This window comes from Ceratotherium simum, chromosome X (genome assembly GCF_057802395.1).
Source record: "Ceratotherium simum simum isolate JZ-2026a chromosome X, ASM5780239v1, whole genome shotgun sequence".
NCBI classification, from domain to species: Eukaryota; Metazoa; Chordata; class Mammalia; order Perissodactyla; family Rhinocerotidae; genus Ceratotherium; species Ceratotherium simum.
Window position 1 is genome coordinate 26243434 of NC_141940.1, and position 27421 is coordinate 26270854.

General features: G+C 40.5%; 1 protein-coding gene across 1 annotated transcript in view; it reads right to left on the reverse strand.

Annotated features, from left to right (window-relative positions):
• LOC106802970 (uncharacterized) overlaps nt 1–10427 on the reverse strand; it is a 112398-nt gene extending 101971 nt beyond the window's left edge. The window contains exon 1 of the transcript XR_015550697.1: nt 9348–10427. The gene's annotated coding sequence lies outside the window, so the exon portion shown is untranslated. The remainder of the gene's footprint in view (nt 1–9347) is intronic.
• Between the last annotated feature and the right edge of the window lie 16994 nt (nt 10428–27421).

The window sequence follows — 27421 nt, forward strand, 5'->3', positions numbered from 1 at the left end:
AGTGCTATATATAATTTTTTTCTAATTAGAGACAGTAGAGCAACATTCCCACAGCCCCTGTGAGGCCTCTGCAGAGGAAGAGAGGCCCTTCATGGCTACAGAGATAGCAGGTGGAAGTCTTACACTCTTCCTAAGCCAGACTTCAGAAGAAATGCAATTCAAATCCTTGCCCTTCTCATGAAAGGCTGAGAGCAGTGTGTGTGGTAAGGTGCGGAAGGAAGTGCTCAACCCTAGTCACTGTCTGGATCTAGCTCTCTGCAGACACACAGAACACTCCTTGTCTTTCCAAGCTCATCCAGTTACAGGTGAGAGAATTCTGGCAGACAGATGTTACCAGCCTCAGCAGTGGCAGAGACAGTGAGGTGTAGCCATGGAGATCTGAATTTGAATTCCAGCCTAGACATTAACTTACAGGGTGAGGTCAGGTAAAGGACTTACCTTCTCTGAACCTCAGTTTCTCCATCTATAAAACAGGGGTTTATTAATTCCTATCTTCCAAGACTAGTGTGATGATTGAAGGAAATAATATATGCAAAACACTTAGCACAGTGCGTGGTAGCTGCTATTTTTATTATCCACTCCTGTATGTTGAAATGAGAAGCAATCCAAAGTAAATAGGTGAGTAAAGCTATTTCACAATCCATCATCAACAACTCTCTGAGCTCAGTTGGGGGTAAGGACTTCTACATCCTACATCGTATTGCTCAGAGAAGTGGAAATCAATTGTAAAGCCTGTGCTAAAACCCAGTCCTACTGCCTCCTAGCCCCAGGACAGGCAGCACCACAGAGCCCTTTCAAAGGGCCTGCTGGCTGCTAATTTCTGATGGGGTTATAGAGTGTTTTTTTTCATCAATCACTTTCAATGTAGCAAACAGAAGTGCAAGTTACTTCATTAAAAGCACTCACACATAACTGGATACATTTACATATTAAGCAGGCAACTGAGACTCTAATCTTTCTATTTTATGTACAGCTGCAATCATTACTCAGCATCAGAATGCTTGTTAAATACTCAGGGTACTACAGAGAACTCTCAAACCTTTGCTAAGTACAGGTGAGAATTTGAAAGTGCTCCCATTCACAAGCTGGATGCAATCTCCCCCTAGCATCCTTTGCACCCTGATGACCATGTGTGCAGGCGCCCCTGGAGCTCATTCAACTCTAAGCATAGACAGAGATATGACTGCAGGTCTCTTGGGCCCCTGAGGTTTAGTGTATCTGATTAGGTAACTGTTACATACAGGGATCAGGTCTCTGTTGTTTTGTGCATTGTGTTGGTTTAGATGTGAAGCAGAGAAGAGAGATAGAAAATTCCAGAGCTCTGAGCAACAGAGGGACTATTTGAGGGTCCAGCGCCATCTGCAGTTGTGGGAAAAAAGGTCGGTAGTGCAGCTTAGAAAGGAAGGCAAAGTGAGTGCCGCAGAGAAACTTGGCCTTCTTCTAACACTGTTGCCTCAAACCAGCTCTAAATTGAACCCCTGTACTTGAAAAATAACTCCAATTCAAAACCCAATCAATACCAAACCAGACAAAGACATTATAAGAAAACTACAGACCAATATCCTTCATGAACATAGACAAAAAAATCCTCAACAAAATATCAGCAGATTGAATTCAGTAACACATAAAAAGGATAATTTCTCATGACTAAGCAAGGTTTATCCCAGGAATGCAAGACTGGTTAAACATTTGAAAATAAATCAGTGTAATTTGTCATATCAAGAGAATGAAAAATAAAAACCATATGATCATCTCAATCCATGCAGAAAAGGCATTTGACAAAATGCAGATCCACTCAGGATAAAAACTTTCAGGAAAGTAGGAATAGAAGGGAACATCCTCAACCTGATAAAGGGAATCTATGAAAAACCCACACCTAACATTACACTTAATGGTAAAAGACTGAAAGCTTTCCCCCTGAGATCAGAAACAAGACAAGGATGTCTGCTCTTGCCACTGCTATTCAACATTGTACTGGCAGTTCTAGCCAGGGCAATTAAACAAAGAAAAAGAAATAAAAGACACAAAGATTGAAAAGGAAGGAATAAAACTGTTTGTATTCACAGACATCATGATGATCTACCTAGAGAATCCCAAAGAGTGTACCAAAAAGCTAGTAGAACTAATAAATGACTTTAGCAAAGTCATAGGACACAAGGTCAATATACAAAAATCAATTGTATAGCAATTGGAAATTGAAATTCAACAAACAGGACAATTTACAATACCATAATAAAAATGAAATACTTAGGGATAAATCTAAAAAAATACATGCAAGATTTATACGCTGAAAGCTACAAAACTGTGATGAAATAAATTAAAGAAAACCTAAAGAAATGGAGAGGCATACCATGTTCACGGATCGGAAGACCCAATAGGGTTAAGGTGTCAATTCTCCCCTAATTAATCTATAGATTCAACACAATCTCAATCAAAATCCCAGGAGGCTTCTTTGTAGAAACTGATAAGCTGATTCTAAGATTTCTATGGAAAAGCAAAGGACATAAAACAGCCAAAAGAATTTTTTAAAAGAACAAAGTTGGAGGACCTACACTATCTGATTTCAAGACTTACTATGAATCTACAGTAAACAAGGCAGTGTGGTATTGGCATAAGGCTAGATACATAGATCAATGGAACAGAATAGACAGTCTACAAGTAAACCCACACATATATGGTTAGTTGATTTTTGACAAAAGTGCAAAGACAACACAGTGAAGAAAAGAGTCTTTTTAACAAATGGCACTGGGACAATTTGCCGTCTATGTGCAAAACAATGAACCTCAACCCTTATCTTGTATCATATGCAAAAATTAACTCAAAATGGATCATAGACACAAATGTAAGATCTGAAACTATAAAACTTCTAGAATAAAACATAAGAGAAAACTCTTTGTGACCTCTGGTTAGGCAAAGATTTCTTAGATATGACCAAAGAAAGAATGAACAATAGATTAAAAAAATCAATAAATTGAGCTTTATCAAAATTACAAACTTCTGCTCTTCCAAAGATGGGCTTAGAATATGAAAGGTGAGCCATAGACTGGGAGAAAATATTTGCAAAACACATGTCTAATAAGGGACATGTATCCAGACTATATAAAAAACTCAAAACTCAATCATAAAAAACAAACAACCCAATTAAAATTTGGACAAAAGATTGGAATAAACACTTCACCAAAGAAGAGAAACAGGTGGCAAATAAGCACACAAAAGGACACTCAACAACATTAGTTACTAGGAAAATGCAAAGTCAAACTACAATGAGATAAAATACACATCTATTAGAATTACTGAAGTTAAAAAGATTGAATTTAAGCAAGTATTAACGAGGATGCAGAGCAACTAGAACTTGTATGCATTGCTAGTGGGAATTCAAAATGGTACAGCCACTTTGGAAACAGTTTGGCAGTTTTTTTTTTTTTATAAAAGTAGATATACAGTTACCCAAGACCCAGCTATCCAACTCCTAGGTATTTATCCAAGAGAAATGAAGATATATGTTCATGTAAAAACCTGTGCATAAGTATTCATGGCAGCTTTATTAATCACTCAAAGCTGGAAACAATCCAAATGTCTATTAACAGGTAGATGTATATATATGTTATAGTACATCCATAGAATAGAATACGACTTGGCAAGAAAAAGGAATGAACTAAAACATGGGTGAATCTCAAAAGCATTATACTAAATAAAAGAAGTCAAACCCCCAAACCTACATACTGTATGATTCCATTTAGATGACATACTGGAAAAGGCAAAACTACAGGAATAGAAAATAGATCAGTGGTTGCCAAAGGTTAGGTATAGGGGGAAGGAATTGACTGCAAAGGGGCACAAGAGAACTTTTGTGGGTAATGAAAATATTCTATATCTTGATTGTGTTGGTGGTGACACAACAGTATATGTTTGTCAAAACTCATTAAACTGTGCACTTTAGCAGACGAAGTGGGTTCAAATCCTAGCTTTGCTATTTTCAAGTTGTATGACCTTGGATAACCCACTTAACATCTCTGAGCCTCAGTTTCCTCATTTCTAAGACACGAGCAATAATACTCAGTTATCCACCAGGGTACCTGAGAAGCTCATATAAGCTAACACAAGTGAAAGTGCCTGGCACACATGTGTAACATAGTGATAGGAGATAACATGGGAAGTAACATATATGGAAGTGCTTGAGAAATGATAACCAATCTTATCCTAAATCAAAAGATGATATGGGGTAGAAGGAGAGCAGTCTGGCTGGTAGGAAAGATACGTGGGAGGTGTTGGTGCCTCCCACCCGCAACCACATTCAACTCTACTCTCCACTTGCGCGTTACCCATTCAGTATGGGTGACCTACATTCCGGAATTTCCAGGGCAGCCGCAGTTCTAGTCCATCCCCTCAGGGGACCACATATCAGAGTTGGGGAAATAGGGGAGCTGTAGTTAGAGGACATATTCCAGGCCTCTCCCTCCTTCCCCCACCTCTTCATTTCTTTGCTTTCCTCTCCTCCCCATCAGTGGGGATTTGCTCAGACTTCTTTCATATGAACTCAAACAGTACTAGGAAGGTAAATCTCCCAGGTGGCAAAAAAAAAAAAGGCAACAAAAAACCACTACTTCTGTGCAATACATTTGAAGGCCAAATAGAAATGGTTGAGAGATCACCGCTGTTCTAGTTATCTGTGACACCCCTTCCCTCCCCGCCCCAACCCTCTCCTCTCCTACCTCCTCCTCTCCCCTCCCCTCCCTTCTCCAGAGGTGGCTGCGGTTGAAAAAACAACACTTGTCGTCCAGCTGATCATCTGGGACTGAGAGGAAGGCAAATGAATTATTTCGGTTCAGCAGCAAGTGCGAGCGTGGGTTTTTCAGCGCCCGCCCCCTCTTTTTAATTAATGAACAATCTGGCCCATTGCTGCTCCCGTAGGTATGCAAAATAGCTTCTTCATTTGAAATCCCTGTTGTTGAATGTACTCCGTGGGGCACAATCACATTGCCGCCCCCTGTTTTGCATAAGAAACCGCTGTTTCCAAGATAAGAATCTTTTCATTTAGCCGTCATGAGCTCATCCTTTTTCCTGTGCATTGTGGCTCCTGCTCCTTTGAGTCAATACCCAAACAATGACTGCCTGCATTCGCTCGGGCACCCTCCTGCCCCCAGCCCCGGAAGACAGAAGGCAGCAGCCTCCGGAAGCCTGCCTAGGCAGGCAACCAAAGTTCTTTTCAGGCCTCAGATGTCAAGAGGGCAAGAAGTAAGATCTGAGACCTCTGAAAATCTTCCACCACTTTAGAGCAGACCCTGGGAAATCAACCCTGAATGGCATGGTGTGTGTGGCAGGGGGCGGACAATCAGTGCCCTAGGATCATGAACTTCAACAGCCTGGGAAATCTACGGACAGGGAGTGAGGCACCCACAAAGGTGCAAAGTGCTCAACCACTCCTCCGTCCCCGATCATCAGACTGCATCCTGGCCCTGCCCTTTGGTTTGGAACAACCACGCCCACAGCAGAAACCACACTACCGCACTGCACCCCAATTAGAAACTGAATGGGGCCTCAGATTCTATGGAATCCAAACCCTTTCCTCCTTCTGCATGTAGGTAAATCGAGGCTCAGGGAGGGGAAGCAACTTGCCTAATACTCAGTTAGTTGAAGTGGTGGGTGCTAAAACTCCAGTCTCGTGCTGTTTATTTCAGCATACCTGACTGCCTCTGAAGGGAATCAGTAACATTCCTGTACAAAGTACTGAGGAAAAAGACAAAATAGGAGATTAAATGAGATCACAGTAAACTACAAAGCCTGTACAAACAGTAGGGGTTTTATTGTTAGCCTCCTCATTTGTAGGAGATATTTTCAAAAGTTCCAGGAGAATAGCAAAATTTAACATTTACCAGTGTGAAAGAATTCTGTAGAAGGCAGCGAGTTTCCAGACAAAATGTATGTACTCCCTTTACCCCCGGGGAATGGGGCTACATGGTTGCATCAACTCAGTACTCATTATTTCCCCTTTGGGAGAGAGGAAATAATGCAACAAAGAAGCTTTAATCAACCATAGATAACTAACATGTATCCATAAGGAGGGCAGGTGCACTGAGGCCCACAAGAAATGGGGAAGACAAAGGCTATGCCTTTAGAGAGGTTACAATTTGGTTGATAGGATGCTTTGTCTTTGCAATTTGATCATAAACCCCTTCAGGGGAAAGCCCGTGTATCCTTGGTAACTCCTAGCATAGAAGAGCTCACAATAGAAGTCTGGTCTATCCCTGCTGATTGGTGGGTTGACTAAGATAAACAAGACCTCCCTCACTGACTCTGCAGTGTTCCCAGCATTGTTTTTTCTCCATGTTTGATGTAGAGGAACCTTTATTACATTTCAAACAAACAGTTCCCCTGGGTCCCTGAGAAAGCTCCAGTGATTCCCAGTATGTTTAGTCCTCTGTGGCCCTCAAGATGGGAGGGAGGCATTTTCCTCCTGGGCAGCAGAAGTAATGTTTCAATGCCACTAATGATATTGCTGAGGAAAAGCACAGCATGAAGTCAGAAAGAAAGATTACCCTCACCTTGCCATCAGTTTTGTGGATCAGAAATCTCACATCCTAGATCTAAAAGCAGCCCTAGAGCAGAAGGCAGGAGACCTGGATTCACATCCTAACTTGGCCCCTCACTAGTTGTGAGACTGGCAAATCACCTCTCCTCTCTGTGCTTCAGTCTCCTCATCCGTAATGAGGCACTGACTAGACCAAAGTCTCCCAAACTGAGTTTTGGAAGTCTAAATCTTTTCAAATATGAAGATTTGGGGAAGGAGGGTGGGTATATAATAAAAGAGGTACCTGGTGGTAAAAAGACAAGGACTGGTACATCCAGACAATGGAATATTATTCAGCACTAAAAAGAAATGAGCTATCAAGCCGTGAAAAGATATGAAGGAAACTTAAATGCATATTACTAAGTGAAAGAAGCCAATTCAAAAAGGCTACATGCTCTATGATTCCAATTATATGACATTCTGGAAAAGGTAAAACTATGGAAACAATGAAAAGATCAGTGGTTCCCCAGGGTGTGGGCAGATGAATAGGGAGAGCACAGAGGATTTTTAGGGCAGTGAAAATATTCTGTATGATACTATAATGGTGGATATATGTCATTATACACTTGTCCAAACCCATAGAATGTACAACACCAAGAGTGAACCCTAAGGCAAACTATGGACTTCAGATGATTATGATGTGCCAATGTAGGTTCATCAGTTGTAACCAATGTACCACTCTGGTGGGGGATGTTGATGACGGGGGAAGCTAAGCATGTGTTGGGGCAGGGGGTATGTGGAAAATCTCTGTATCTTCCCCTCAATTGTTGTAAACCTAACACTGCTCTAAAAAAATAAAATCTTAAAAAAAAAAAGACAAGAACCACTGGACTGGATGAATGTTTCCAGTTATAATATTTCATGATTCTATGAAATCCAATTTTTGTTCATGGGGTCTGCTTTAAAAGGAACCAGGGTGTTTACTATTTAAAACAACTCCACTTCCAGTTAAATCTGGTAAATTGAACACATGCACTTAGCTCCTTCCTGAGACCCCACAAAAAAGACAGTAAAGGAATTAAAAGGCCAAACACCCCGAGGACAAATGAAACAGGAAGACAGGCTACAACAGGCAAGACAGCACACCCCACCCACCTTCCACAAAATGTGGAAACTAGAAAATGGATAAACAAGTAGTAACTGACTTAGCAGACTAGAGAAAGCTGAAACCTAAGGAAGCTGTTTGTACTGCAAACCCCAAAAGGCTCAGGAATTGAAGGTACCAGGTATCTCTGAAAGTGGGAGTTTTGGTATGGAGTTGAAATCAAGATGATTAATTGAACATTTTTATAAGGAATAATTAGTCTCCAGATCCCTTCTCCATCCTAGTGAAAGATGAGACACTTAAACCAAGCACAGCTAAGGACCCACTGAGATGCCATGCTGAAAACAGGGATTAAGTTAAATTCTGCATTCTGAACACTGAGACCTCTAGTCCCCTTCCTTGGCTCAGTTCCCCAAATACTGACAGCCGGGTTTACATACTCCAAGCAAGACATGGGAAGATTCTGCTCTGGGAAACTGAATGAACCCAGAGAAATAAAACAGAGATGATACTGGAGAAGTAGGCAGGGGTCAAATTATGCAGGGTCTTCTAGGCCACATTAGGGTTTTGGGATTTTAGCCTAAGGGCCAGAAAGTCATCCAAAGGTTTTAGGTAGGAAACAACAAGATCAAGTTTACATTTTTAAAAGATGATTAAAAAGGAGCTAGTGTGGATGTTCAAAGACAGAGGTCTCTGGACCACACATTGGCTGGTGTCAATCATGTTAAAATACAATTGCCTACCTTCCCTTTTCATCTTCCCTTCTAAGCTTGGAGGAGTCAGTGGTAGTGAAGAGGGCTGCCACGTAGAGACACATCAGTAATATGCCTGCTGGTGTCTGAGGATGTAGAGTGCTAAGGAGACAGGATATGCTACAGGGAGAGATGTTGGTAGCATGCCCACTGAGCACTTGGTGTGGGGGTCTCAGGAAGGAGCTAAGTAAGGGGGAGAAGAAGGGAGCTGCACAGAGATATGTTGGAGGTGTGCCTGTTGGTGCCCAAAGACATGGGGTGCTGAAGCAGCATAAGATGCCACATGGAAGTGCATTGGCAATGTGTCTGCTGATATCTGAGAAGGCAGAGTGCTGGTGGTAGAGTGCAAGGGTGGCAGGTGGAGGAGAAAGCTAATGTGGTTGGGAGACTGGTTACATTAACTGAGCAAATAAGTGAGGATTATATTGAAGATAGTAAGCACCAGGTTTCTCACTGTTGGAGAAGATACAAAAAACATGGAAAGGAGCAAGACCAGACTGACACCTGAGATTCTGAGTTGAAATGGAAGGTTTTGATGTGAACCCATGCTTTTTAAATATATATACTCAGAGAAAGAAATAGTTATAGATGTATGTGTGTGTATTCTAGGCCCTCTTACAGACAAGTGCTGTCTATAAGAGGGCCTAGATGCAATGACAGCCCATTAGCAATGAGCACACCAAGTGCTCGGATCATGGTTTCTATATAACACCCTCCACCAGAGCAAGTGCTCAAAGAATAATGGGAACATGTCGAAAGGACTCATACTATTACCACACAAAGGGCACGGTCTGCTTGCCACGAGACAAAACCCAATTGTCAAGAGGTAAGATCGTGGAAAAGAAAGGGCAGTTTATTACAGCTTGCTAGCAAGGGGGAGATGGCTGACTAATGTCTCAAAGAACCATCTTAAGGGGGCACAAAATCTTACAGCAGTTATATGGGCCGGTGGGTTATTGGGGAGGGGGTTAGGAATGTTTACCTTCGGGTGTTACAGACTGGGAGTCACCACACCAGATCGTTCAGTTTTCATTGATGATGGCTATCAGCACAGACTCTTTGTTCCAGGGTCATCACATTCCTAAGGAACTCAAAAGAACAAAGTTATCGTCTTATCGCAGCTGGGAGGTACAGGCACAAGCAGGGGTCATAAAATCCAGAGAGTAATTAGATCTCCTGGAGGGTGCATATCCAGCTGGGTTAGTTAGTCAGAGGTCATTCAAAGTTACAATAGGGTTTCTTTTCTACAATATGGCTTCCCATATGTCAACCCTGTCTTGAGCCGATATCAATACCACCTTGAAAGGAGCTCCCAATGGTCAAATCTGGAACAATTTGAGAATCAAAATAAATAATGATAGTAACAAATTACAGCTGATTTTATAGAATAGGAATCCATGAATCCATATTGATATAAACAAATAAATGAATAAATAAATGGGAGTTGGGGCAGACTAGATTTTACAAAGATGTGCACCACAATGTATTCTAGCCTACGTGCTGTTCTTACAATGTGATGTTAACAATTTTCCCATTGACTGGGAACAGCTATGTCCCCTCCCTTTGAACCTGAGTGGGTACTTGTGACCACCTCAACCAACAGAGTACAATGAAAGAGAAGTTATGTGACTTCTGAGGTTGTATCACAAAAAGGCCGTGCGTGTCCACCTTGCTCTCTTGGGATGCCTGCTGTTAAATCTCAGCCATGATGCTGGAATGAAATCAAACAGCAACATGGAGAGGCCTCATGTAGGAGTTGTGGCTGACAGCTCCAGCTGAGGTCCCAGCCAAAATCTAGCACCAACTTGTCAGCCATGTGAGTGAACCACCTCGGAAGTGAATCCTCCAGCCCCAGTTGATACTCACCTTGCCCAGATGCAGATTCATGAGGTAGATAAATGATTGTTGTTGTTTTAAGCCACTAAGCTTGAGAATAGTTTGATACACATCAATAGATAGCTGGAATAGGGGAGAATCTCTTTTCTTCCTTATAGGAAAATGCCGACTAATAAATGTAGAAAGATTGATGGAAATAGAAAATCACTATTTGGCCACCATGACAGTAGTGATTGACTCAGGAGTCTAAGGGTGGTGGGTGGAGGATTGATGAGGAACAGGATATTGGTATAATCTGGGAATATCTCCCCACAAAATACTAATTAATTACAAAGAGAAAAAATTACAAAGAGAAACCTGCAGACACCAACATGACCGGGTGATCAAGGTTAACATTACCAGTGACAGGACAGGTTGGCTTTGTGTGCCCTCTGATGTGATGCACTGAGAAGAGCACAGCATCATTTCTGGGGTATTCTTGCCAAGAAAACATGGCCTGAGTCTAGTCTCGATGAAACATGTGGGTCATTCTATAAAAGGTAAAACCAATAGTTTCTAAAACTGCTGAGGTCATGAAAGATCAGAAAAGACTACAGAACTATTTCAGATTGGAGGAGCCTGAAGAGATATGACAACTAAATGCAACACGTGTTCCTGGACGGCATCCTGGACCAGAAAGGAAAAAGAAACGTTGGGACAGTTGGCACAATTTTAATGGGGTCTGGGGATTGGAGAGAGAGAAAAAGAGCAAGCGAGCACAAATGCAGTGAAAAGTTAACAGTAAACTAGGTGAAAGGGATATGGAAGTTCTTTGTACCGCACTTGTGACTTTTCTGTAAGTTTGAAAATATTTTAAAATACATTATTTTTCAAAACCACACAATTGCTTATTTTACCAAACTATTTCCGATCAAAGGCTCATTGCTTAATTTCAACCACTCAACCGATTCTATTCTTCAGGGCAAAGAGGTAAAGATATGGCATGCATAACCCCAAACCACAGGTATGCAAATCACATTGCCAACCAGGCCCCGATTCATACTAATTCATCAACATTTCCATGCCCAGTGCTGCATCAGCTCTCTCAAGTCCAACCGAGACAGCAGGGTTTGCAGACTTCACTTCCAATGTTGCAGGTGCTCATTGCACAAAACAGCCCAACCCCTGAGGTGATGCAACAAAGAGGTACTCCTTTGTGGTAACAGTCTTTGTCATCTGTTAGTCTTTGGCAAAACTATAACATATCTCTTCAATGTCCCTCCGATGTATTTTCTGTATCATTCTTCCTTCTGTCGCCTCATTCTCTGCTCCTGATGCCCTGAGGGGTAAGGGGGTAGTCTTGAGGCTTGCCCTCCTCAGTTAGCATCCTACATGTAGGGCCTCCCATGTCTTCCTTCCAAAGTGTCCTGCCCCTCAAACAGATAAGTTTTACAACAGGGATATCCAAACAGTTAGTAACTATATGAAAGAAATTAGACAATATGAATAATTAAAGAATATAAATTAAACCACAATGCAGTAGTCATTAATTTTAAATTAGTCCCAATCTTCATGGCAACATGATGGTAATATATATTGAGGATCATGAAAATATTCATGCCTTGTGTCATGCATTTTGATACAATAATCTCACTTTTATAACTTTTCCCAGAAAGATTATTCAAAAGATAAAAAGAATATTATTTGTAATATTGAAAAGATGCACATAATATAAATCTGTGATATTCATGCATTCTTTCGACAAATATTTACGGAGAACTTACTATGAACCAAGTATATAATAGAACAGAGTAATGGTTAAGTATTATGATAAATTGAAACAATGGAATGTTACATAACTATTAAAATGCTGAGTAGAAATACTCATAGGAAAGTGTTCATGAAACAACGTAAAGTAGAACACAAAATTTTATTGACATTCTGTAAAACTATGTGCAAACTGTAAATTATAATAAATCCAGAAACTTCATTAGATGCATAAGTATCTCATTTCTTTGTTGTATTTGTTTTTATTTTTTCATGAGGGAGATTGGCCCTGAGCTAACATCTGTGCCAATCTTCCTCCATTTTGCATATGGGACACTGCCACAGCATGGCTTGATGAGTGGTGCGCATGTCCATGCCCAGGATCTGAACCCACGAACCCCAGGCTGCCAAAGCGGAGAGCAGAAACTTAACCACTACCCCACCGGGCTGGCCCAATAAGTATCTCATTTAAATGCTCACAGAAACTCTAGCATTATTGCCCCCATGGTACAGATAAGGAAACTGAGGCTCACGGGGATTATGAAAATACAATACTAGAATGTTAGTTCCACAAGCTAATGGTTTTGTCTGTCTTGTTTACTGCTGTATCCCCAGTGTCTAGAACAGTGCCTCACATATAGCAGACACTCAATAAATAGTTCTTGACTGCCTGAAGTGACTGAACCATGATTTAGACCAGTGCCCCTATCTGAGATAATACTTTTATTCAAATAAGCTAGACCCACTAGGACCATGGTGGGGGGTGGGGAGGGATGAGTTCAGAGATGGGTTTGGGTAGCTTCAAGTTCTTCGTTGTGTTGCAAGGGCCTCACAGCCTTTCCTCTCCTGTCCTTTCTCTTTTACTGCCTGCCCTCTGGTGGAGGTAGTAATGAGTAGCAGGAGTCAAGGAAGAAGGCCAGGGTCATCACTGACTGGACAGATTACCTGTCTTATCTCTATGTAATTAATATCCAGTTTTGTCTGTTTCTCCGTGGTATGGAAGGAGCTAAACAGATTTTCACCAATTTGGAGGCTATGTTTGAGATGGTGTGACTTAGAATACATTATATTGACAAAATTAACTTTGGGGACTCTGGAGGGCAACTTGGTTATTTTTTTCCTTTCATAGTGAGTTGTGTGGCCCATCATTTAAAGGTTTATATGAGTTAAGAAATGTACACTTTATGAATTTTGCTAAAATGTCATGGATGAAGAGGACATTCCAAAATTTCATTAATTTTTCAAAACTATTAATTTTAATTTTTTCTCTGAACACAAAGAAGAAATTAAATCCTTCAAAATTCACCTCAAAGATTTTGAATAAATACTAGTTTCACAGCAATAAGAGCATTTTTAAATGAAAGTTTTTAGAGAGATGGAAACCTAATTTTAAAGGCACACCCATGTGAGGGCCCACTGGAAAGACAGGCTCTTTCAAGGGCAAATGAACACGCGGTGAGAAGAATGTTTGGTGGAAGATCAGGAGAATTGTGTTCTGTCACAGGCTGTTGAAACCAAAGTCCAGTTCAAAGAGACATTTGGCTGCTGAGTAGGAGATATGTCAACTATGAATTCAGATGCTTCTGCTAGAGAAAATAGCACTTTTAAATTTGAGCTCCAAATCAATCATGCCAAAGAATCTACAGCAGTTCTATGTCTGGAATCTGAAAGGAGAGCCTCAATGTTCCAATGAAAAGGTCATTTTGGAACCAATTACTAAGCCCCAAAGTGGCTAAAATCATTACTAATGGAGCAGCATCCAGAATTCCAAGATCTTTGAGATAACATCAGAACTTAAACTGTATATTTGAGTGGGGTGCAGTAGAGAGGAATCAGTATGTAACTCCCCCAAACCACTTGTTCCCTCAAACTACCCCTTCATCTTTTAAATGACTGAAATACCGAGTAAGTATCTTTTCCCCCAATAGCTATTAATAAACCACAAGCGCAGATGCCTCAAATAATCAGCGTTCTTTTGTGATGGAGCTTCTTCTCATATAGGCAACACTATGTAATGTGTTCCTGGGTGGTTAGCAACAGAGATCTACTCAAACGTGTGCCCGAGTATAACAATACATGTGACCTCTAAAAAAACTCATTACAAAGTTGAAAATTAGTACAGCTCTGAATTAATTATTTCAATTAGAGACAATTATTACAATTCCAACATTCATGTTTTCATTGTTGCTATTAAACTTTGTTTAATGATCGTTAATTATGCTCCTGTGAATCACTGGGAGTTTCCTAGAGTCTCTTTCCTGGCACTTGTAATGAAGGCTTGTAGAGTTAACTCCAGGTTTTTTCTCTTATTGACAAAAAGAGATCAGCCTTTTAAAAAGCCCTCCCCAGTAACTAGCACAGTGCTTGGCAAATAGTAAATACTTAATAAATATTTGCTGAATGATTGAATGAATCACCTTTCTGAGTTGGAGTTTTTTGGTTGTGAATAACAAAATCTAATTCTGGCTAACTTAGGAAAAAGAGAAATTTATCTGAAGGATACAGAGGAGTGAACAGATTTAAGAAAAGGAAAACCCAGGTCTTTAGAAACTAGGGCAGAAACCAGGCAACTCCAGAAGGTGTTGAACAAGAACTGCTTCATCCAGTCTTTTTATCACTCCAGTTGTGAATCAGATTCAAGAGGAAGCTTCTAATTGACCCAGCTCGGGTCCACATCATTGCTCCTGAGCTAGGAGAGAATACGGTGTTTTAATTAATATTCCTGCCAGACTTTATCCAGTATATATATAGAGAATTTCCCAAAATGAAGTTGGTGTACTATTGCCAAAAGAAGGTAGAATGTATGCAGGAAAGGAAGGAAGGAGAAGGAAATAAAGTATTTTTCTCAGAGCTAAATAAGAAAGCACTTACAAAGAACGTACTTAGAAAGTAAGTAGTTAGCAATAAAAATTACCAAGTAATATTTTAAAGTATTGCCCTAAAGGTCTGGACTCCTGGGAATTCCCATGGGGGACATGTCATAGACTCCAGAACAGGCAAATTACTTTCAAGGGGGTATTAAAGTGAGGGGGCCTTTGCTATTCACTTTAAATGTAATGCAAGGAACTAAGAGGAGGTTTACTTTGTTCAGAAGAGTTGATAGAGTATAAAAAATGGGGTAGGTAACAATGATCTTCATCATGTGCATTCTCAGCAGAGATGTAGTGCAGACAAGAGGCTGTGATCTGAAAGACTTAGTCATAATTTGTAACTCACTTAATGATCTTTATTTAGCAAGACAAGCACTCTTGGGCTTCAACTTACCCATTAACAAAATGAGGTTAATAATACTTGCTTCACTCATTGTATTAGTCAGGGTTCTCCAGAGGAACAGAACCAATAGGATGTGTGTTTGTATGTATGTATAAAGAGAGAGAGATTTATTATAAGGAATTAGCTCACACAATTATGGATGTTGAGAAGTCCCAAGATCTGCAGCCGGCCAGCTGGAGATCCAGGAGAGCCAATGGTGTATTCCAGTCAGAGTCCAAAGCCCTGAGAACCAGGAGAGCCAAAAATGTAGTTCCAGTCCAAAGGCCAGCAGGCTCGAGACCCAGGAAGAGCCAATGTTTCAGTTTGAGTCCAAAGGCAGGAAAAAAACAGATGTTCCAGTTCAAAGGCAGTCAGGCGGAGGAATTCCCTCTTACCCACAGGAAGGTCAGCCTTTTTGTTCTATTCAGGCCTTCAGTTGATTGAGTGAGGCCCACCCACATTAGGTAAGGCAATTTGTTTCTGTTTGTCTGGAAAACCCTGACTAATACAGATTTTGGTACCAAGAAGTGGGTTGTTGCTGTAACAAATACCTAAAAATGTGGAAGCAGCTTTGGAACTGGGCAATGGGTAGAGACTCAAGGAGTTTTGAGGTACAGGCTAGAAAAAGCCTAGATTGCTGTAAAGTGACCGATGGCAGAAATATGAGTGTTAAAGATGATTCTGGTGAGATCTCAGAAAGAAAAGAGGAGAGCTGAAGAGAAAGCCTCCATCTTCTTAGAGAATACACAAGTAATCACAAGTAGAACGTTGGTAGAAATATCGATATTAAAGGCCAGTGTGTTCAGGTCTCAGATGGAAATGAGGAACAGCTTATTGGAAACTGGAAGAAAGGCGATCCCTGTTAAAAAGTGGCAAAGAATTTGGTTGAATTGTGTTCTAGTGTTTTGAGGAAGATTGAACTTGTGAACAATGAAATTGGATATTTAGCTGAGAAGATTTCAAGCAAAATGTTGGAGGTGTGGCCTGGGTCCTCCTGACTGCTTATAGTAAAATGTGAGAGGAGAGAGAGAAATTGAAGCAGGTGTTAAGCAAAAAGGAACCAGAACTTAAGGATTTGGAAAATTCTCACCTTGTCCATATTGCAAAAAATGAGAAAGCACATTCTGAAGAGAACATGAAGCGTGTGGCTAGATTAGCACTCGACAAAGAAGTCATGGGATTAAATAAGCAGAAACACTGCCAGTTCCCACTGAAGGGGGGATGGAGATGACAAAATGAAGGAAGGCTGTTGAGTGTTTTGGATTCTACAGCACGGGACCATAGAGTTGTCTAGCTGTGAATGTGTGTTATCCTTCAAGAAAAGAAAAGAATGATGGGGCCAGCCTGGTGGTGTAACGGTTAAGTTCACGCACTCCACTTCAGTGGCCCGGGGTTTGCGGGTTCGGATCCCGGGTGCAGACCTACACACTGCTCATCAATCCATGCTGTGGCAGGCATCCCACATACAAAATAGAGGAAGATTGGCACAGATGTTAGCTCAGCAACAATCTTCCTCAAGCAAAAAGAGGAGTATTGGCAACAGATGTTAGTTCAGGGCCAATCTTCCTCACAAAAAAAAAAAAAAGGAAAGAAAAGAATGATTCCGAAGGTGATGCAGAGATTATCAGGGCCACCACTCCCACGACAGGCCCAGAGACAAAATTGATTTCTCCTCGGTTTTTGAGAGTGGGCTCACCTCTAAAGTTTCAACAGGGCACGCTGCCACGACCTGGAGTCTTGGGGGCAGGGCTGCCCAGCAGAGCCTTGAGGGCAGGACTCCCACCTGCAGAGCCACAGGGACTGGAACACCACTCAGTAGAGCCTCAGGGGTGAGAGCACTGTCTAGGGTCATGGGGACAACACTGCAGGCCCCAGTTGGTTTGGAAGGTGGGGCATCAAGCCTAAGAGGATTATTCTCAAGACTTAAGGTCTAATGGAATTTGCCTTGCTAGATTTTGGACTTGCTTGGGACATGTCACCCCTCAATTCCTTCTGATTTCTCCCTTTTGGAATGGGAATATCTATCCTATGCCGGCCCTACCATTGTATTTTGGAAGCACATAAATTGTCTGGTTTCACAGATTCACAGGTGGAGAGGAATTCTGCCTCATCTAATTAGATGAGACTTTGGACTTTAGAGTTGATGCTGGAATGAGTTAAGACGTTTGGGACTGTTGGCGTGGAATGAATGTATTTTGCATGTGAGAAGGTCATGAATTTTGGGAGATCAAGAGTGGAATATTATGGACTGAATGTTTATGTCCCCCCAAATTCATGTTAAAGCTTTAACCTCCCAGTGTGGCTGTATTTGGAGATGGGGTCTCTAAGGAAGTAATTAAAGTTAAACGAGGTCGTAAGGGTGGGGGATCTGATTCAATTAGTGTCCTTATAAGAAGAGACACGAGAGGTCTCTCTCTACCTCCCCCACCCCTCTTTCTCTCTCTTTCTCCATGCACACACCAAGGAAAGGCCATGTGAGCACACAGAGAGAAGGCAGCCATCTGCAATCCAAAGGGAGAGAGTCCACACCAGACACCAACCCTGCTGGCATCTTGATCTTGGATTTCCAGTCTCCATAACTGTGATAAAACAAACTTCTATTGTTTAGGTCACCAAGTCTATGGTATTTTGTTTTGGCAGCCCAAGCAGACGAATACACCCACCATAAAAAAATTGTTGAGACAATCAAATAATTTAAGAGACATAAAAGTGCCTTGTGGGGAAAAATAGTTCAAATAACTGCATAGACATAAATATCATTATTTTTGTGTGTCTATAATTCAAATAGAATAGGCTACATTGATCATCAATTGTTATATAGGAATCTCTGAAAGACGTTAAGTGTGAAGGACTACCACATTTTCAGTGTTATTTTCAAAATATGTACAGGGGAACATTTTAAATCAGTGGAGAAAGCATGAATTATTCAATGAATTGTGTGGGGCCATTTGGAAAAAAATAAAGTTGAATGCCCACTTTATGCCAAATATATAAAAATTCTAGGTTCTTTTTTTTGTTTTTGCTGAGGAAGATTTGCCTTGAGCTAACATCTGTTGCCTATCTTCTTCTTTTTTTCTTGAGGAAGATTCACCCTGAGCTAACATCTGTGCCAATCTTCCTCTATTTTGTATGTGGGTTGCTGCCACAGCATGGCCACCAATGAGTGGTGTAGGTCTGTGCCCAGGAACCAAACCCGGACCACCGAAGCAGAGTGTGACAAACAACCACTAGGCCCTGGGGCCAGCCCCTTCAGGTGCTTTTAAAACCTATATTTAAAAAAAGTTCAACAGCATTAGAGGGAAATATTGAAAACATTTTTATAATCTTGGGATGGAAAATATCTTCTTAAGTTTCAAATTCAGAAGCTATAATGGAAAAAGATTAACAGATCATACTACACAAAAATTTTTAAATTCTGTACAGTAAAAGATAACATGAATAAATTTAATGGACAAGCAACAACCTGGGAGAAAATACTTGCAGCATATAAAACAAAGGATTAATATCCACCAAATATAAAGAGTTTCCCCAAATTAATAAAACACCAACTATACAATAGAAATATAGTCAAAGAACATAAACAGGCAATTATTTTTGTTAAAGGGTTTGTAATACATTCACAGTGTAGTGCAACCATCACCACTATATAAATTCCAGAACATTTCATCACCTCAAAAAGTAACCCATACATATTAAGCAGTCATTCCCATTTCTCCCTCCCTCAAGCCCCTGGCAACCATTAATCTACAAGCTACCTAAATCTACGGATTTACATATTCTGGACATTTCATGTAAATGGAATCATACAATGCGTGACCTCTTGTGTCCGGCTACTTTCACTTAGCATAATGTTTTTAAGGTTCATCCACTTGTTTTATGTATCAGTATGTCATTCATTTTTATAGCTGAGTAATATTCCATTGTATGGATATACCACATTTTTTTTATCCATTCATAAGTTGATAGACATTTGGGTTGTTTCCACTTTTCAGGTACTATGAATAATGCTGCTATTTGTGTACAAGTTTTACACAAACTTGTTTTTGTGTGAATATATGTTTCTAGTTCTCTCATATACCTAGGAGTGTAATTTCTGAGTCATATGGTAATTCTGTGTTTAATTTACTGAGGAACTGGCAAACTGTTTTCAACAGCGGCTGCACAATCTTACATTCCCACCGACAATATATGAGGGTTCCCATCTCTCTATATCCTTGCTATAACTTGTTATTTTTTTTTTATTATAGCCATCCTAGTCAGTATGAAGTGCTATCTCATTTGTGGTTTTGATTTACATTCTCCTAATAACTAATGATGTTGAGCATCTGTTCATGTGCTTATCAGCCACTTGTATATATTCTTTGGAAAAAAGTCTATTTCTTTGCCCATTTTAATTAGATTGTTTTTCTTTTTGTTGTCAAGTTATAAGAGTTTTTATATATTCTGGATACTAGACTCTTATCAGACATATGATTTCCAAATATTTTCTCTCATTCTATGGGTTGTCATTTCACTTTCTTGGTAGTATCCATTAAAACACAAAAGTTTTTAATTTTTACAAAGTCCAATTTACCTGTTATTTTCTTTCGTTGCTTGTGCTTTTGGTATCATATTTAAAAACTGTTGCTTAATCCAAGATCACAAAGATTTACACCTTTTTTTTGTGTGTGAGGAAGATCAGCCCTGAGCTAACATCCATGCCAATCCTCCTCTTTTTGCTGAGGAAGACTGGCCCTGGGCTAACATCCATGCCCACCTTCCTCCACTTTATATGGGACACCACCACAACATGGCCTGACAAGCGGCACATCGGTGCACGCCCAGGATCCGAACCCGGGCTGCCAGCAGCAGAGCGTGTGCACTTAACCACTACGCCATGGGGCCGGCACCTTATATTTCTTTCTAAGAGTTTTTTAACTCTTACATTTAGTTCTTTGATCCATTTTGAGTTAATTTTTGTATGTGATATAAGATAGAGGTCCAACTTTATTCTTTTTTGTGTGGGTATCCAGTCGTCCCAGGCACCGTTTATTCCGCATTGAATGGTCTTGTAACCTTTGTCAAAAATCAACCGACCATAATGTATGGGTTTATTTCTGGATTCTCAGTTCTATTCTTTTGGTCTCTATATGTATACTTATGCCAGTACCACATTGTTATGATTACTGTAGCTTTGTAGTAAGTTTTGAAATTGGAAAGTGTAACTCCTCCAAAATTGTTCTTTTTTAAGACTGTTTTGGCTATTTGGAGTCCCTTGTAATTCCATACGAATTTTAGAATTGATCTTCCTACTTCTGCAAAAAACGTCATTGGGATTTTGGTAGAGATTGCACTGAATCTGTAGATCACTTTGGGTAGTATTGCATCTTAACAATATTAAATCTTCCAATCCATAAACACAGGATGTCTTTCCACTAGGTCTTCTTTAATTTCTTTCAGCAACCTTTTTTAGTTTTCAGTATGTTTTGAACCTCCTTGGTTAAATTTATTCCAAAGTATTTTACTTGTTTTGATGCTATTGTAAATGGAATTACTTTCTTAATTTCATTTTCAGATTATTCATTGCTAGTATATAGAAATAAAACTGAGTTCTGAATGTTGATCTTGTACCCTGCAAGTTTGCTGAAATTTATTAGTTCTAATAGTTATTTTTGTGGATTCTTTGGGGTTACCACATATAAGATCATGTCATCTACAAATAAAGATAGTTTTACTTCTTCCTTTCCAATTTGGATGCGGTTTTTTTTTTCTTGCCCAATTGTCCTGGCTAGAACTTCCAGTACAATGTTGAATAGGAGTGGAGAAAGCAGACATCCTTGTCTTCTTCTTGATCCTGGGGGGAAAGTTTTCAGTCTTTCACCATTGAGCATAATATTAGCTATAAATTTTTCATTGACGCCCTTTATCATACTGAGAAAGTTCCTTTTTATTCTTAGTTTTCTGAGTGTTTTTCTTATGAAAGGGTGTTGGATTTTGTCAAACGCTTTTATTGCATCAATTAAAATGAAGTTCTGGAATTTTATCACCCATTTTATTAATATGAGAATATTAATTAGAAAATATTAATATTTTCGAATATGGTGTATTACATTGTTTAATTTTCATATGTTGAAACCACCCTTGCATACCTTGGATAAATCCCACATGGTCATGGTGTATAATCCTTTTGATATGCTGCAGGATTCAGTTTGCTAGTATTTTGTTGATGCTTTTTACATCTATATTCATAAGGGATATAATTCTGTATTCTTTTCTGTGGTGTTTTTGTCTGGCTTTGGTATCAGAGTAATATTGGCCTCATAGAAGGAGTTAGGAAGTGTTCCCTACTGTTCTATATTTTGGAAGACTTTGAGAAGGGTTGTTGTTTGTTTCTTTAGTGGCTTTTCTGAACTAATTTTGTAAGGTCTATATTCTTTGTGCTATGTGGCCCTGAATTCCTTGTTCCACACACTTAGCAGTCAGCTAGTGATTTAACCAAGAATTCTTTAAATGCCTGGCACAACAAAAACAATCTCCTAGTCTTTGCTGAGGGGTTTTGTGTGTGTTGTGGTATGCCATCAGCTCTCAGAGTTTACAACTCTGCCTGAGCCTTCACTACCCACTTGGACGGAGCCTGGAGGTGAGCCATAGGTGAGAGCTTATGGCCTTCTCAGGTCTTTCCTGAGCGCGTGCACAGCCTTGGGCATCCATATGGCCTTCTAGATTCCCAGGAATATATAGGAGCTTTTCAAAGCCCTTTTCCCCCAAAGTATCTCATTTTCCAGCCTCTCCTCCCAAGCTTTTCAGTTTTCTATTGTTTGCCACTACTGTTATCCCTTGTTCCAGGCAGCAGCAGCTAAAACATTTGCCTTTAAATACTTTCAGCAAACACCCCCTGCGTAGCCACCTTAGCCCTGGGAAAGTTCTAAATTAGGTAAAATAAAGGCAAGCTGTCTGAGCTAATCCTCCAGGGAGATATCAGGTCAAAAAATTAACCACAGTTCTTTGAGTACAAGATCTGTTCTACTCCTTCCGATACTGGGTGCTTGTACCAAGAATGTGGGCTGTTGTTTTCAAGGCCACTGCTAAGCTTGGGAGGGGGAAGTGGTCCCAGGGTAAGTTTAAATGCCACAAAGCTCTCTTACTGAGATTCAGATATAGTTTCTTGATTAAGCATTCCCCTGGTTGCTGTAAGCATTTGATTAGTTTCTGGAGTTCTGAAAAACTTTATTCTGACAGTTTTCACCAGTTTATTCATTGCTTTTATGGAGGGGTGGACTTTTGGAGTTCCCTATTCTGCCATTTCACTGATGTTTCAGACAATTCTTAAGATGAAAAATAGGTGATGAATTGTCATGAATAACTGTTCAACCTCACTAGTTATTAGTGAAGTGATGATTAAAATGAGATTATTCTTGGTCCATCAGCTAGCAAAAACTAAACAGATTGAGAATATCCAGTATCAACAACAATGTGTGAGGAAATAGGCACTCACAGGCTATTGGTGGTATATAGAATAATAACTTTTAGTGTGCAGTCGGTAATATCTCTCAGATTTTTCAATGTGCATTCGTTTTGACTCAGTAATTCCACTTCAAGGAATTTAACTTATGGACACACTCACACATATGCGTAAAGGTATAGTTACAGGGATGTTTTTTGCAAGATTGTAATAGTGAAAATCTGCAGATAAACAGGGGTGCTCAACAGGAGAGTTGTTAAGTAAATTATGGCACCACAAACCCCTGTGGTAACAGAAATTCCAATCGAACATCTTTGCAAATTGGCTTCTTCCTCTGCCCAAATCTCAAAAGGGGGGGGTGGCTAATGTATGGGGGGCGATGAGGGAGTTTGGGATTTGGAGGGAGAACAAAATCAGACAGCAAAACTGCAGGCAGCAATGTAGAAGGAAGTGGGGAGTTGGAGATGAGTCCCTGGTCTCCAGTAGTCTTCTGGTTCAATCTTCTCAGATTCAGCCCATGAAAGCAATTAATAAACTAAGATGTGTAGTATGATCGCATTTACCTAAGTGAGCACGAGTGTGTGTGTGTACGAGTGTGTGTGTGTATACTGCATACATGTATATGTATTTATGTATGTATGTAAATGCATTTTAAAAGAACTGAATGGAAACACACAAACTAATAATCACAGCTACCTCTAGGAAGAGAAACAGGGAAAAGGAGAAGGAATGAAAGAGTCTCACATTTTACTATATGTAACTCTGTGTTATTCAAATCTTTAGGACAGGAGTGAATTCATCTCACTAAAAAATCATCTAATTCAAAAACTTGTTAAAGTTTTTAAACAGCATTAAAGTAAATTGGGATGGGGGAATTGGTAGTAGCCCCATTGCTCTAGCAACAACAACCATAGTTAGAGAATGCCAGAGCCCAGAGTGAATTTATAGATCACAACCTCAAGAGATGAGACTTGCCCAAGTTGACAGAGTGAGTTAGTGACAAAGTTAAGTGTACAGGTCTCCTTAATGCCATAGGACAACTGGATTCCAAAACCAGAGGGAAAACTTGAAATGACAGTGGGAATCAATAAACCACTAAATCTGAGAAATGTTCCAGAGGTCAGTTGCAACTCATCCACTCCTCCCTCTCAGTGCAAAGTGAAAGAGAGAAGGCCAGAGGCCTGTTATGAGACCATGGAATGTATCGGGTTAGAGGTATTCAGGAAGAGGCTGCAGCAGTTTTGCCTTCTATGAGGCCTCCAGTGCTGGTACTTGTCACTTAGAATTCCCCAAAAAGCTGTTTGACAATTAGAAGAGGAAATTAAGCACTTTACTGGTATCTGTGGAGTCGTTGACTTTAAAAGAGCCCCATGCCATGTTTAGCACTTAGAAGCAGCAGCAGTAACAAGCTGTTCTCTCTTCAAGGTATACTTTTTTACTAATTGTTTTACTTGGAGAAGCTAGGAGAGGGGTAGCAGAATCCGACTTTGGCTAATTTGAGTAAAAGCAAATTTATTGGAATGGTCTGGTCAGTGGTGCACTGGCAAATGTTTAACAACCAGCTCTTCAGAACAAAGAAGTCTGATTTATAGTGTTTACTTATTTCCATCATATAAATGCTCCCACCACGGCCAATTGTAAGCTACCAGTGTGACATCATCTGGCTCACAAAATTCCTGAAAATTTAACAATAGGCCCTCAGAAGTGATAGGGAGAAGCTCACAAGATGGAAGGGAGGCAGAAGAAGGCCAACAACTAGGCAGTACCAGAGGGTCTCCATAGCAAGAACTCCTCAACAGTATTGTCAGGTCGGCACCACATTAGCCTCTATGCAGACCTCTATACTGCCCTGACCCCTTCTCCTAAGTTTTATACCCTTTAGGGAGAAAGTCACCCATTCATCTCAATATCCACAAACTACGAATCCAAAATTAATGCTCATGGCCACACAGTTACATCTCAAAACACCCTTAGTTATGGGTCCTGGTTCATACCTGTAAGCCCCAGCTTGCAAGGTCCCTTCCTGCTGGCTCCTAAACCGTAGAAAATGAGTTTGTAACAAGAGATTGGGACAACGTCTGAATCCAGGGCTTCTTAACGTTTTTTTTTTTGGTCTTTTTAAAACTTTTTATAATGGAAAATTCACACACACATACAGAAGTAGAGAGAATAGTACAATGAACCCACATTCTCAATAATCATCAAGTTGTGGCCAATTTTGTTCAATCTATAGTCTCATTTTTTTAATTCTCATTTTTTTAAGGAAGAAAAGCATCACAAGAAAGATCATAAGGGTGGTTAAGACTGTTATTTGGAATGGGAATAACCTGGTAAAATAATAATAGTTATAATTTTAAGAGGAACTATGGGTTAGGTGCTTTACATAAATTATCTGATCAGATCTTCACAACAGCCCTGCTAGATTGGCATTATCATCTCTGTTTTTCATATGAGGAAAAGTGAGGCCAGGAAAAGTTTAAAACTTTCCCAGAGTCAAAAATCATTGGCAGAGCTAGAATTTAAACTTGGAAGGATATAAACTATGTTGTACCCAAAGTGTTAATAGTGGCTGCCTCTGGATGGTGGAATTATGGGTTTTTATTCTCTTCTTTTTGCTCATTTTTCCTTATTTCTCTATAATTAACATTCCTGGGCAGCATATCAGTGCAGATATGCTGATGGGGGCGACGATGTTTTTCTTCACAGGCACAACTGGTTCGCTGCCAGTGCATCCCACTGAAGCAGCTTCAAGAAAATGCAATCAAACACGCTTCTGGACTTTTTTGTGAGGCTTGGGGTAGAAGTGAGCCCAACAGTCATCATAGAGCTATTGCTGCCATGTTCCCAAAAGCTCACTAGACTGCATTCAGATAAGCATAGCACCCCAGGCAAAGAAGGAATCACACCCACTCTCTTCTGCACCAGGCTGTGTGCACGATTGAACCTAATGCCAATTTAACTGCATCCGGAAGACTGACCAGGAGAGTGAGCAGTATAGAAACATGTTAACGGATCAATTACTAAACACCTATTCTGTACCAGGCCTTAAGATACAGTTCCTGCCCTCAAAAAGCTGACTCAAGTGGACTGCAAGGAACTGGGAAGTATGCTTAGCCTGAAAAAGAGATAGCTCCAAGGTAGAGGGGAGGGAAGAGGTCAAGCAGAGTCTGAAGCTTGTTTTAAACTCTTGAAAGGAATGTCTTATAGAAGAGGAATTGACTTATTCTACGTTATTCCAAAAGGCAGATAATTCACACCTTGAGAACACAGCAAAATGTAGTCCACAAACAGCACTGGCAAGGGCTATTATAGGGAATTTGCTAGTCCCCTGTGATAGGATAGAAATAATTGAGGAAAGGTGAACTACTGGATTGAGCTGAGGGTACCAGGGACAAGCTAAGCTGGCAGGCATGTGGTGAACATCTCACTTCTGTCCACCCAGCATCTGCCTCCCCTGCACTTCTTATGATCCTGTTTTACTGCCAATCACTAGCCCCACCTCCTCAAACACAAAGGTGGGCGAGTGACCCAAGCTAGACCAATTCGACTCCCTGTCCTAGGAACCTGACTCAAGTGGAGACACATAAGGTCTGAAGGAGATGGGAGTTGTGTAATCCAATGATAGAGCTCTAAAGAGGTGGTTCATGAGTTCCTGCTCAGAAGCTTCTCTGGTTACTATCCTCCCAGTCCCTCATGTATGGGCTGAAGTGAGACCATGGTGAGAGCAAAAGTATGCCTCACTCAGGCCCCAGTGATCAGAACTGAAGCTTAAAGGGGTCTGGGTCTCAAGAAGAAGTCAGCTGCCCAGTTATCAGAACCAAGACCTGAGCTCAGGGCTGGCCAGCAGCAAGGGTGACCTGAGGAAGAGTCTCAGAGTACTAGGCTACAACCACTGACTTCTCTTTGGCTTGTGGTCAGGGTAGGTCCTAGAGCCTGGGACAGAGCTGAGGCTGTAGCAAAGGAACTGGATGATCCACTAGTAAATGGTCCCAACTGAGGGAGTACATCAGTCAGGATTTAATTCAAGAAGCAGAGCCACTAGGAGTGGCATTAGCCACTAGGAGCCACTAGATAGATAGATAGATAGATAGATAGATAGATAGATAGATAGATGACAGAGAGAGAGAGAGAGAGAGCTATATATGGGTTTATATATATAGAGAGAGATATATAGGTTATATGGGTTTACTATATATATATAGGTTATATGGTTATATGGGTTATATGGGTTTTATGGGTTTGTTACAGATATTTGACGCTATATAATTGTGGGAGCTGGTTAAGCAGTCTCTGGGTCTCTATAAGGTTGTTGTCTTTGCATCTGATATTATAGCTTGAGTCCACAGGGCAGGCAGTTGGCAAGGGAAGATGGATGTAAAGTGCAGAAGAGCAAGGACACACTGAAACCCACAAGCGTAAGCTGGAGCCCACAAGTGTAGACCAAAACCCATGTCAGTTCTTATTGCCTCTGACTTTGGTAGTATGGGTGTCCTGCTAAACACACACACCTGTCCCAGGAATTGGAGAAACTGAAGAGAGATCCAGGGGAAGGTGAGCAGTTGCAGGTCCAACATTTGCCTCATACCAGCGAGGTGAGTCAACTGATCTGCAACATGTATGAGCCACAAAATGGCTGCTGCTTCATTCCCGCCTTGCAAATCTCACACAAGAATCTCTCTTGTGGCCCACCCTAATGGGAAACATACAGGGAAGGAAATTCTGGGAAATGTAGTTCAGCCTAGCCAAGTTAACTGCACAGGGAGGACAGAAGTAGAGGCTGA